Source organism: Vicugna pacos, chromosome 19 (genome assembly GCF_048564905.1).
Source record: "Vicugna pacos chromosome 19, VicPac4, whole genome shotgun sequence".
Lineage (NCBI taxonomy): Eukaryota > Metazoa > Chordata > Mammalia > Artiodactyla > Camelidae > Vicugna > Vicugna pacos.
In genome coordinates this window covers 28,338,225-28,349,222 of record NC_133005.1, presented here as the reverse complement: position 1 = coordinate 28,349,222, position 10,998 = coordinate 28,338,225, and the positions used below count along the sequence as shown (strand labels likewise).

The window sequence follows — 10,998 nt, the reverse complement described above, 5'->3', positions numbered from 1 at the left end:
GCCCCTCCACCCTTTGGGCCTCAGTTCTCCCACCTGTAAAGTGGAGGGAATGGGCCAGAGAAAGAGCTCGTAATCTCTGGGGATTCTGGACTCCTCCAGGAATCAGATGAAATCTGAAGACCCACTCTCCCCTGAAATGTTTGTCCTCCCCTCCTGTCACTCACAGGAGGGCGCTACATCCTCCAAGACAGCAGTCACACACATCTCTATCTCCCGCTGGATCGGCTTAGCTGACTTTGCAAATTCTGTCTACAATTTCAGACTTCACCTATGACCCCACAGGGACTCCAAGTTAAGAACCACTGAAAGCGAGAGATAATCATTTAACTCTCTTCCGGTTTTAAAGTTCTGGGATGATTTCCTTTGGGAAAGGGAGGAAATGTCCTCTAATTGAGGGGATTGTAGAAGGATTCACAGAGCATTGTTCCTAATTCCACTGGGGACACAAAGTGACAGGCTAATTCAATCTGTAGGTCCTTACAAATGAGAAAACAGGTCAGAGAGGTGGCGTGACTTGTTGAGCATGACCTGGCTCCCAGTGAGATTAAAGTGGCCTGCCCTCCTTCCCCAAGCACCCAGGTGTGGCAAGTCGTGATGGTGCACTGACACGCGGGGGAACGTGCACATCTGTGCCGTGATAAAACTCAGGCCCTGGGGAAGCCCTCCAGAGGTTAGTCCTCCCTCTGCATAGGACCATTTGCGGTGATGTTGCAAAAACCCACCTCTTCCTCAAGGAGTTAAGACATCCTGAGTTGCTTTCGGATTCATACAGGCAGATTGTTGCATTTGATTAAAAAAAAAACTAATTAGAGTGCCTCTCCAGTTATTATTAATTCAGGCAACTTTAATTTTGAACCCATTCAGCTGACTCAATCTAGCCCTCGTTAACGGAGGCTTTGCAGAGTGATCACTTCCCCCCGTTAAAACTTGCTGGTGCAGTGAGGATTTCTCCTCTCATTCAGGGTGCACCCTGAGTACTCTTGAGTATTGGGGTGGCTGGAGTTGGGGGTGGGTCAGGGGTTAATAGGCAGATACTGAAAGGCCTTGCATTTTGGGTTGAGATGTTTGAGCTCTGACCTGCAGGCAGTGGGAGGCTCTTGGAGGATTCAGGGACATGTAGAGCTGGATCCACGGGATCCTGTGAAGGGTTGAATGTGGTCCTTGCAGGGCACCATATTGTGGAAAGAACCTGGATCTTGAGTTCATCAGAGCTGGGGGTGATTTTCTGATTCTCTTAGTAACTATGTGACCTCAGGGGCGTCCTTTACCTCATTTTCCCATCTCTACAATGGAGTTGCTCCCTCTGTGTCTTTTGGTGGAGGAGGAATAAATGCTGTTGTGTTTATGGTGTTTAGTGCCCGGGGCTTAACGTGCTTTCCTTCCCCTTCTCCCCACCCCTTTGTACCTGGCTTTGTGAGAAATGCAATATCTGCTCCTCAGAGACAATTATAGCTGAGGAAGTAGATGGTTGTATCTCAGAGAGAACCACCCAGGAACTTCGGGGGACCACAGCAGAGGAGGAGGTAAGATCCTGGTAAGACAAGCAGACTTGGCAGGCGGACAGGATGCAGGGCATTCCAGACAAGGAAATGCCACGCCCAAAGGCATCGGGGCGTGCCTGCCGATGTACTCATCATAAAACTCCTTCCATTGCAGTTGGTAGGAGACCCAACTCAAACTGGCTTGAGCAAAAAGAAATGCCTGGGCTCACGTGACCAAGCCCAGATCCCACAGATCCCAGATCTGGGCTCCAGATCCCACCCCACAGTGCTTTCCCCAGTGTTGCTTTCCTTCTCTCGCAGCCTCTCTCTGTCAAGTGTCAGAGATGGCAGGTAGTTCCAGGCTTATGTTCTTTCCATTGGACGAACCTAGAAGAGCGTGCACCTCCTTCTGACAGCTCCAGCTCAAGTTCAAGGATTTGCTTTTCTCAGCTCACCTGCCCTGCCCGTCCATCACCGCACCCCAAACCAAGCATTGTGCATCCAGCAGGTGTCAGCAAACCTTCTCTGTAAAGGGCCAGATGGCGAATATTTTAGGCTTTGCAGGCATATGTTCTCTATGGCATCTTCTTTGATTTTTTTTTTACAACCTTTTACAAATGTCAAAATTAGCCTTAGCTCAGGAGCCTTTCAAAATAGGTCAGGTGTTTTGTTTGTTTGTTTGTTTTTCCCTGGGACCTAATTTTGCCAACCCCTGATCTACCTTGTCATGGGCAGACCTGGAGGCAGGTGTCAGGTCAGCTCACCCAAACCATACGAGGAGAGAGCTGGAGTGGAGTGGTTCCCCCTAGAAGGAAGTGCTGTATTTGGTTACCAGGAAAAGAGATACGGGGTGGGGAGGGGGCAAAAATGACAGGCATTCACCGCCCCACATTTGTGGCAGGTGACAGGAGCAGCTTGGCAGTCGGGGAGGGGGTGTGCAAGGAGGCTGTGGTCACCGAGGCCACATTTATGAAGGCCCTTGACTGCCAACTTGAGGATCCCAGCCTTAAGAGATCAAGAGGCAGCCTTGGACGGTTCTTGAATGGATGAGTAATGTACTAGAAGCAGCGTTTTAGGAATATTCATCTCGCAGCAGCATACAGGAGAAATTGGAAGGGAGAGAGACTGGTGATGAAATTGTGTTTCTGAAAGTCCCAGGACGAGAAAATGTACCTCTTCCATCAACCCCAAACTGTTTGACATGCCGTGGTTCATGGGCAACTTGAGGCACATAAATATGTGCTTTAAAGTTTAAAAGTAAGAAGTGAGATGAATGGGACCTCTGATGAGGCTTCCTCCGGCTCGTTCGGAAGAGTTGAGAAGCCCTAGAAATGATTTTCCACGGCTCCAGCTGTGATGAACAGTGCAGGGCTCCTCTCCCTTTGTGTGATTCACCCCAGCCCCTGTGTTGGGCTTGATTGGAAGCAAAGTGCCCGTATCGCCTTTCCCCCAGAGTAAGGAATAGAGGCCAAATTTCAGAAAGTAATTCTAAGTGATGGCTGACTCTGTCGAAGCGTTGATTGCTTTATAAATGGCCTTCTCTCCGCACCACCCCCCTGCCCCCCACCACCACTGAAGTTTGGAGGCAGCGGCTTTTCAAATTACGCTTGAAAAGCAGCCTGATTTCCCACAGGAATCATCTGCTAGATTAGGAGCTGTTCTACCTTTTCCAACAGTTTAACCCAGCGTACAAAACCCGTCTGCAAAGGGCGAGGAGGGAGCGGTGTCGTCCTCCATTCAAAGCCTTCAGATCAAGCCATTTATGAAAATGTCTCTCACTGCAGCCATCTCCCAGCATCTGGGACCGCCTGCTTTTGCAGCAGGAAAGGGTTAAAAAGCACAGATGAATGGCTGCCTCCACCACCCCCTTCCGTTTTCCCTCCTTATATAATTTGCCATTCTTTTTGCACAACAGCTCCTGGGTCTCAACCTGCTCTCTCAATCAGTACCCTCACGTCCTCATCTTCCTCCCACACAGGCGGGCTCAGAAGGAAGGAAAGCACCTTTCAGAATCTCTGAGGCATTTCCAGGGGAAAAGATGCTGGGGGGAGGGGGTGGGGACAGGGAGAAGTGATGGAGTAGAGCCAGAAGTCTCTTCAAGAAATAAAACGTTGCTTTTCCCAAGGTGGAGGTGTGGAATGGACACCGACCTTGGTGCATCCCATCTCTCCTTTGCCCCATTTCTCACCTCGTGGACCCCACCTGCCATTCACACACTCCACTGCCCAGTTCCCTAGAAGATGGCAGAGAGGCCAGAAATGAAAAACAAACTGTGCCCCAGTTCACAGGTGACCTTGGCAGTCCCTCCTCCTCCCCAGGGCCTCAGTTTCCCTGTGTGTTAGGTAAAGGGTTTAAACTAGTCAGTCTCCCAGCATTGCTCCACTTCCTAAACAGATCACAATTTGATAGTAAAGTGTTGTTAAGGATGTGGGGAAACGGGTATGTAAGATGGTACAAGCTCTCTGGAGGTCATTGTGGCTGTATCTCAGAAATTTAAATGTGCACACCTCTTGACCAGTGATTCTGCCTCTAAGAATTTAATACGCATCTGCACAAAGGTGTACGTGCATAGGCAAGTCACTACAAGGTTGTTCCTAGCTTATAGAAACTCAGAAATGTTGAATGCCCAGTGTGTACCAAGCATTACGCCTAATGCTTTACATTAATATCTCAAGAGACTGGGAGCAAAAGATAGGAAATAACCTAATCATAGGATTTAAACATCCGTCCAGAAGAGACCTAAACACCCCCTCGTCATCACCCCAACACAGAAATTCTAGTGAGCTCTACTGAACAATGGTATATCAGAAGTCATGAAATGTTACTCGTAACAATTTCCTAAAAGTAAATATGGAATGGAAAAGAAAGCGGGAGAAGGGGTTGGGGAGGGAGGGAAGGAAGGAGGGAGGGAAGCAGGGAGGGATGAACTGGATAAATGAATTACGGTACATCCATATAACAAAATGAATAAAACAGCAATGGCTATCAGAATTTTAAATGCACATACCCTTTGACTCAGCAATCCTGCTTTTAGGAATTTCCTTGTCTGTATGCAAAGATGATGAAGCATTGTTTGCAGTAATAAAAGGTTGGAAACAACCTAAAGGTCCATCCAGAGAGCCCTGGTTAACTAAGTGTCTTACTGAAAGAGCTAGTTCTCTGTGTGTATCTCCAAGATATATATATTTTTTAAAAGACTTTATTTTTTTAGAGGGGGGTAGGTAATTAGGTTTGTTTTATTTGTTTATTATTTTACTTGTTTATTTTAACAGAGTACTGCAGATTGAACCCAGGACCTCATGCATGCGAAACACGCACTCTCCCTCTGAGCTACACCCTCCCCTCTCCAAGATATATTATTTAAAAAAAAGACAAGCAGAACAGTGCTACTATTTATGGGGGACAGGGGTACTTTATGTGTGGAATTTCCCTTCAAGAACACCCAAGTGGCAGCCTCTAGGAAGGGTAGCAGGATCACTGATGACATGTCTTTTCACGTTATACCCTTTATACTCTTCACATTTTTTAACCATATACATGTGTAACTTACTCACTCAGAAAAAAAAAATTCTGTTGTTAAAATTAAAGACATTTATGAGTCTATAATTCTATGGTAAACTCACATTTTGGTGATAGGAGCCTAACATCATCTGGGTTCCCTCTCCTGTGCTTTGCATTTCTCATGGGGAAGAAGGCTTGGGGGAGAGGAGGTATTGCTCAGGCCAAATAAGCAAAGGGATCTTGGAGAGTATATCCCTTCAGGGGATGGATGGATTGTGTGCCCCGAGGCAAGGAGGTTTGCTTGTAGGAAGACCATCTGCCATTCCGCGCCCCAGCCCGTCTGAGCCCCTCAGGACCCCAAGAGAAGGAAGTCGAGCCTCAGAAGCTTTCCTGGCTGCCCAGGTAGAATTTAGGGCTCACACTCGGTGCTCTCTGGGTATTGCATATTGCCGTCTGCCCCAGCCCCCACTGCAGCTCTGGCTTGCAGACATTTCCCATCGCATTCATAACTGCATCTTCAGCACCTTGGACAGGGCTGTAGTTTGTGCCTTCCTCTCATTGTTAGGTTGACAGCTATCCAGAGATGGGCCCAAAGGCACCAAATAAAGGGCAAGGATGGATTCAAACCTGAGGCTGCTAACATCACCTGATGAGTTACATGATCGGTTACATTAGGTTTATGCAACAGAATGCAAAATCTGCAGGTTGGAAACTTCAGTTCAATAAGCATTTTTCGAGGCTCTTTATGTGCCAGGTCCAGAGACAAAAAGACATAAATGCTGTCTCCTAGGAGCCAGGCTCAGAGGAGAGCTAAACAAGACAGTCATCATGAAAAGGCAGAGATAAAGTCTGGATTGGGAAGCGGTCGGGAGCAGCAGTTAAGAGCACGGCCTCTGGACACAGACAGCCTGGGTTTGAATCCTGACCCTGCTGCCTTAGGTAAGCCTCTTCATTGCTTCTGGCCTTGATGAATAGAAGTAATACCTCCCTGAGAGCATGGTGAGAATAAAGTGCTAGAGTCAGGGCCTGGCCCCCGGGCAGTGTCCTGTGGGAGTTGGTTGTCACGGTGATGATGACACCTTAGAGGTATAAATGGCAGCACAGAGGTTGAACTGAAAGGAAATTGGGAGGCTTCATGGAGGAGAGGACATCCAAGGTGGCTTTGTAGTACTTGTCCCTCAGACACAAAGAGAAGGTCCCCTCTGGGTAGAGGGAACAGTAAGTGTGGAAAATGCAGAGTGTGGCTCATGTGAGTGGGAGGTGGGAACAGTAGGCAATAAGGCTGAATGCAAGGGTGAAGCTTCAGGAAGGGAGACTGGTCTGTTCAGTACCCCAGAGGCAGACCCGACTCTCCCACCAGTAGGCACTCAGTAGGTGCCTGAGGACTGAGTTGGTAGCATGGCCCCAGGGAAGTTGTTCTGTGACTTTCTGCAGGGCTCTAAATGGATGAGGGGCAGCGTTCACCCTTGCCAGGCCACCCCAAGCCCTCCCCTCCACCGTTCCTGGGGCCTGTTTTGGGGACAGAACAGTTTCTCCAGGGGTGTTGTGCATGGGCTCGGAAGACAGACACTTTCCAGCTGTGTGACCTTGGACATGTCAGTTTGCTCATCTGTAAGGTGGAAATAATAGTTAATAGCTCCCCCTGTAGAACTTTTGTGAGGACTCAGTGATTTAACGCAGGGAGAGCACTGAGGCTAGTATGTAGTTAACTCTTGGACACAGGTAGCTGTTCCATTTCTACAGGGCACCAGGTCCCTGGGAACTGGAGGATGAGTAAGACCCAGGACCAGCAGCCCCACCTCATGGAGCACAGACTGGGGAGACCCCATTTCTGCCTCGGATCAGCGACAGCTTCCTGGAGGAGACAGCTCAGGGGAGGAGCAAAGGCCACAGGCAAATGCCTCGTCTCTCCACGCCTCAGTTTCCACATCCACAAATGCAGGTAATAATGGTCTTGCAGTGAAGATGAAATGAGCTAATGCACGCTCAGGGTGAGCACAGCATGGCCTGTGAGCCTTTAAGCTGGGCTGCTTGGGAGTAGAGAGGAGTCTGGTTGTTAACAAGAGTTCATGACAGTGGGGCTACATTCTCAAACTAGACCCTCTACCAGCCATCAAGGAGGATAATGCCAAGCTGTGAGCTGACACTCCTGGTACATAGCTCCCTCTAATCTTCACAACTAGTCCTGAGATTGAATGTTGTGTCCATTTTAGAGGGGCAGAAACTCAGAGGTTAGAAGGCCGAAGAAGTAGGTGCCTAAAGCCCCACTGTGAAGGAGGACTCAGATCCTCGTCCAGAGTAATTCCAGCTTGTGAGCACCTGCTTTCCTAACTTCTGGGAAGTCTAGACAAAGTAGGGGGTGCAGCCTTAGAATTTACACTCCAGTGTGGGAGGCCAGACTTTCCTGAGAAACATTTTCATTTACTAATGGATTTAATGAGTGCAAAACTTCCTGTTTTAAACAAACAAGTGATTAGCATTGACTACAGAAGTGAAAATGGATCCTAATGAATTGCTAATTAGCCTCCTCCTCTTCCTGGGGTCTTTAGCTGGTAAATTCTCTGGCTACTGGGAGTCTTAGTTGATTGGACTGGAACTCATTCATTCATTTTTCATTCATTCACTCAACATATGTTTCTTGAGGACCTACTATGTGTCACTGTGAACAAAGCAAGCAAGTCTTCCTTGAAGTCTGATTGGAAGACAGTGCTGATCAACTAACCTCACAAATATATAGCAACACACTTAAAGGACAGGGAGCTGGGACAATGTGCAACAGGAGGACTTGTTCTTGTCCTGGGCTAAGCTGGGGTCCCTCAGAAAAGGCTACCTAGAGGAAGGGACATTTGAGCCAAGATCTGAAGAATAAGTGGGACTTGACTAGATGAAGAGGGATGGGAAATAGTAGAAGAGTGCTTCAGACATTCCCACTACAGCATGTGCAAAGGTACTGTGGTGGGAGGTAGGGTGATTCTGGGGGAAAGGGCAAGGCCAGCATGAGAGGTGTGCAAGGAGTGTGTGTGTGTGTGTGTGTGTGTGTATGTATGTGTGTGTATGATGAGGCTGGAGGTTAAGGATTTGGTCTTCTTTGTAGCAGACATGCTGAGTGCCTAGACCACATCCCTCAGATCTTATCACCTCCGTGTTCTCCAACCAACTTCCAGCTGCCCCATGTTTGCGTCTCTGCCTGAGGACTTTATACAGGTAAGGAAGGCCTTCTGTCTCCATACTTAGTAGGCCCAAAGTCCTCGCCAGTTAACACCCTGGGAGCAGCCTTCAGCCAATGACTGATGGAAGTTAATGCATAAAATCCACAGCTCCCCCAGCCCTTGGGAGCCCTGGGGAGCTTTAAGCTGTGTGCTCTACAGTGGCTGCCAGAGTTCCCGAGTAGGATGGAGCCCCACCTGCTCACTGTGGACACTTGCCCGACTGTGCACACTTCCCCTGTCTCACTTCCCACTCCCCTACTAGTGCGTTCTGGGATCACCTCCCAAGTAAACCACTTACCCTTAAATCTTCATCCCAGTACCTGCTTCTGAAGGACCCCTTACTAAAATGCCCTTAAACAAGACACAGATAAGTTTCCTGCCCACTCTGGCCCCTTGCCTGAACACCTTCCTCTCTCATTTGCTTCCCTTGCAGGGCGTGGGGCCCATGGTCCCAGCTGGGGTCTGCCTGGCACAGTGTAGATCAGCCCCATCACCTGCCTCTTTCTTGCTCTACCTCTGTAATTCAACCTGAGGTGTCTTTTCTCTAGGGCAGCTATCTGATAGAACTTTCTTCAGTGATGGAAATGTTTTTGTCTGCTTTATTCTATATGGTGGCCACTAGCCACAGATGTCTGCTGAGCACTTGCAATGTGGCTAGTACAACTTGGGAACTGAACATTTTGTTTTATTATTTTATATTTAAAAATACATGTAGCTAATGGCTACTGTATTGGACACACAGCTCTGGGACATGACCTGCCCTCTGTAGGCTGCCAAGTTTCCTGGACACTAAGCCTGATGGACCATGGGAGGGGCAGCTGAGTGGACCCAGCTCTTTGCAGCCAGCTCAGCTATCGGACCCATCAGAGCTTCCTCAGGTAGGTCACCAGAATGCAGTCACTTGGGTCCTTGGAAGGTCAGCAGTGTGGACCCATCTACACATTCCATCTTAACTTCCCCTTCTCTGAATGCATCATCCTTCAACTGCTCCCCACTCCCTGTAGCTGGAGAATCCAGGGTGGCTGGTCTAAGTGGTAGGAGCTGGTGCCTGGAGATGCTGAGTGAGACACCTCCTTACCCACCAGCCTGGCTTTTTTCGTGTATAGTGAGTTGAAAGGTTCTCCCTGGAGTTTAGGAGTAACCATGTTTTTCAAATAATATAGTTTATTAAAATCAAAGTGCCTAAAGTTCAGGACAAAGTCAAGCTCAGGGTAGAGCCTGCCAGAATTCATAAATATCTACTCTCCCCTACTTCTACATAAAAGGACACTGCTGCTTATCTAGGCACACGGCTGCTCAGAATAAAGGCCACACTTTCCCATGTCCCTTGTAGCTAGATGCAGCTGTGTGACTAAATTCTGGCTCATGATAGATAAGCAGAAATAATCTTCAACTTCAAGCAAGTATCCCTAAAAAGAGAGTGTATGCCCTTCTCTCCCTTTTCCTCCATCCTCCTGGCTGAATGCAGACCCAGTGATGGGAGGCAGAGTGGCCGTTTTGGGCTGTGAAGAGAAGTCTGGCTAAAGGGGACAGTAGATCTCATAGTAATGGGGTAGAATGCCAACTGGTTCAAAACAAGCGTCTTGTGAAATGTAGGGAGGGAGAAAACAGAACTCTAAAAAACTTCCTTTGCTTAAATAAGATGCAGTAGGTCCAAACTTTGACCCAACCCTTAAAAGCTGTTAATGCCCGTCAGTGACAAATCTTTATTTATTGATTCATTTATTGAGTGCTTGCCATGAGTCAAGACCTGTGCTCGGCATTGGAGATACAGCAGTACACAGGCCCCTGAAAGTCTGTGCCTTCACAGAGCCTTCATTACCATCCCTGGCATTTTATAGCTCAGTGTGCATTCTAAAGTGTTTTTACAGTTACCCACGGTGAAGATGGCATTGAGTTCATGCTTTAAAAATAACCTGTTCCTCAACCAGAACTCTCATACATTTCAGATGGAAATGCAAAATGCTGTAGCCACTTTGAAAAACAGTGTGGAAGTTTCTTATAAAGTTAAACACACATTTACCATACTGCCCAGCAATCCCACTCTTAGGTATTTATGTAAGAGAAATGAAAATGTGTCCATACAAAGATTTGCATAGGAATGTTCATGGCAGATTTATATAAAATAGCCCCACCTAGAAACAGCCTAAATGCCCACCAATAGCAGAATGGATATAAGCAAGTTGTGATGTGTCCATACAACAGAACTACTCAACAGTACAAAAGAATGAAGTACTGGTGCATGTAACATGGGTGAATCTCAGAATCACCACGCTTAGTGAGAGAAGCCAAACACAAAAGAGTATATATTGTCTGATTCAATTTATATGAAATTCTAGGGAAGGCAGAACTAATCTATGGAAAGTATAGACCAGCGGCTGGGGTTTGGGGAAGGGACTTGATAGCAAAGGGGTACAAAAGAAGTTTGGAGGGTGATGAAAGTATTCTTTTCTTGATTGTAGTGGTGATTATATGAGACTTTATCAAATTACACACTTTAAATGAGTGCTTTTATTGTCTATAAATCACATGTGCCTCAGTAAAACTGATGTAAGAAAATTTAACCACACCATCCATGAATTAGTGGGGAAAAATAACCTCCTCTGTTTATACACTGCAACAATAGATTAATTATATTTTTTAATGATTAAATTCAATAGCCACACCTACACATATGATAACTTAAGGAAACAGAAACACAGAGGTAAATGGAAGCCGAAGCCTCAGACCTGCCAAGCTCTGGGCCTGGAAACAGGCAGGAGTGACTAGGAATTCAAGACCAAAAGGATTCCTCGAGAAGCAGAGGT

The 10,998-nt window shown here is 47.2% G+C and overlaps 1 long non-coding RNA gene across 1 annotated transcript; it reads left to right on the top strand.

Moving 5' to 3' along the window:
- The first annotated feature begins 1,042 nt into the window (after positions 1-1,042).
- On the top strand, positions 1,043-9,059 carry LOC140687275 (uncharacterized). The gene is made up of 5 exons (XR_012061466.1): positions 1,043-1,523; positions 5,773-5,921; positions 6,726-6,924; positions 8,077-8,186; positions 8,934-9,059. It is a non-coding gene; the product is annotated as an uncharacterized lncRNA (long non-coding RNA).
- The last annotated feature ends 1,939 nt before the right edge of the window (positions 9,060-10,998 follow it).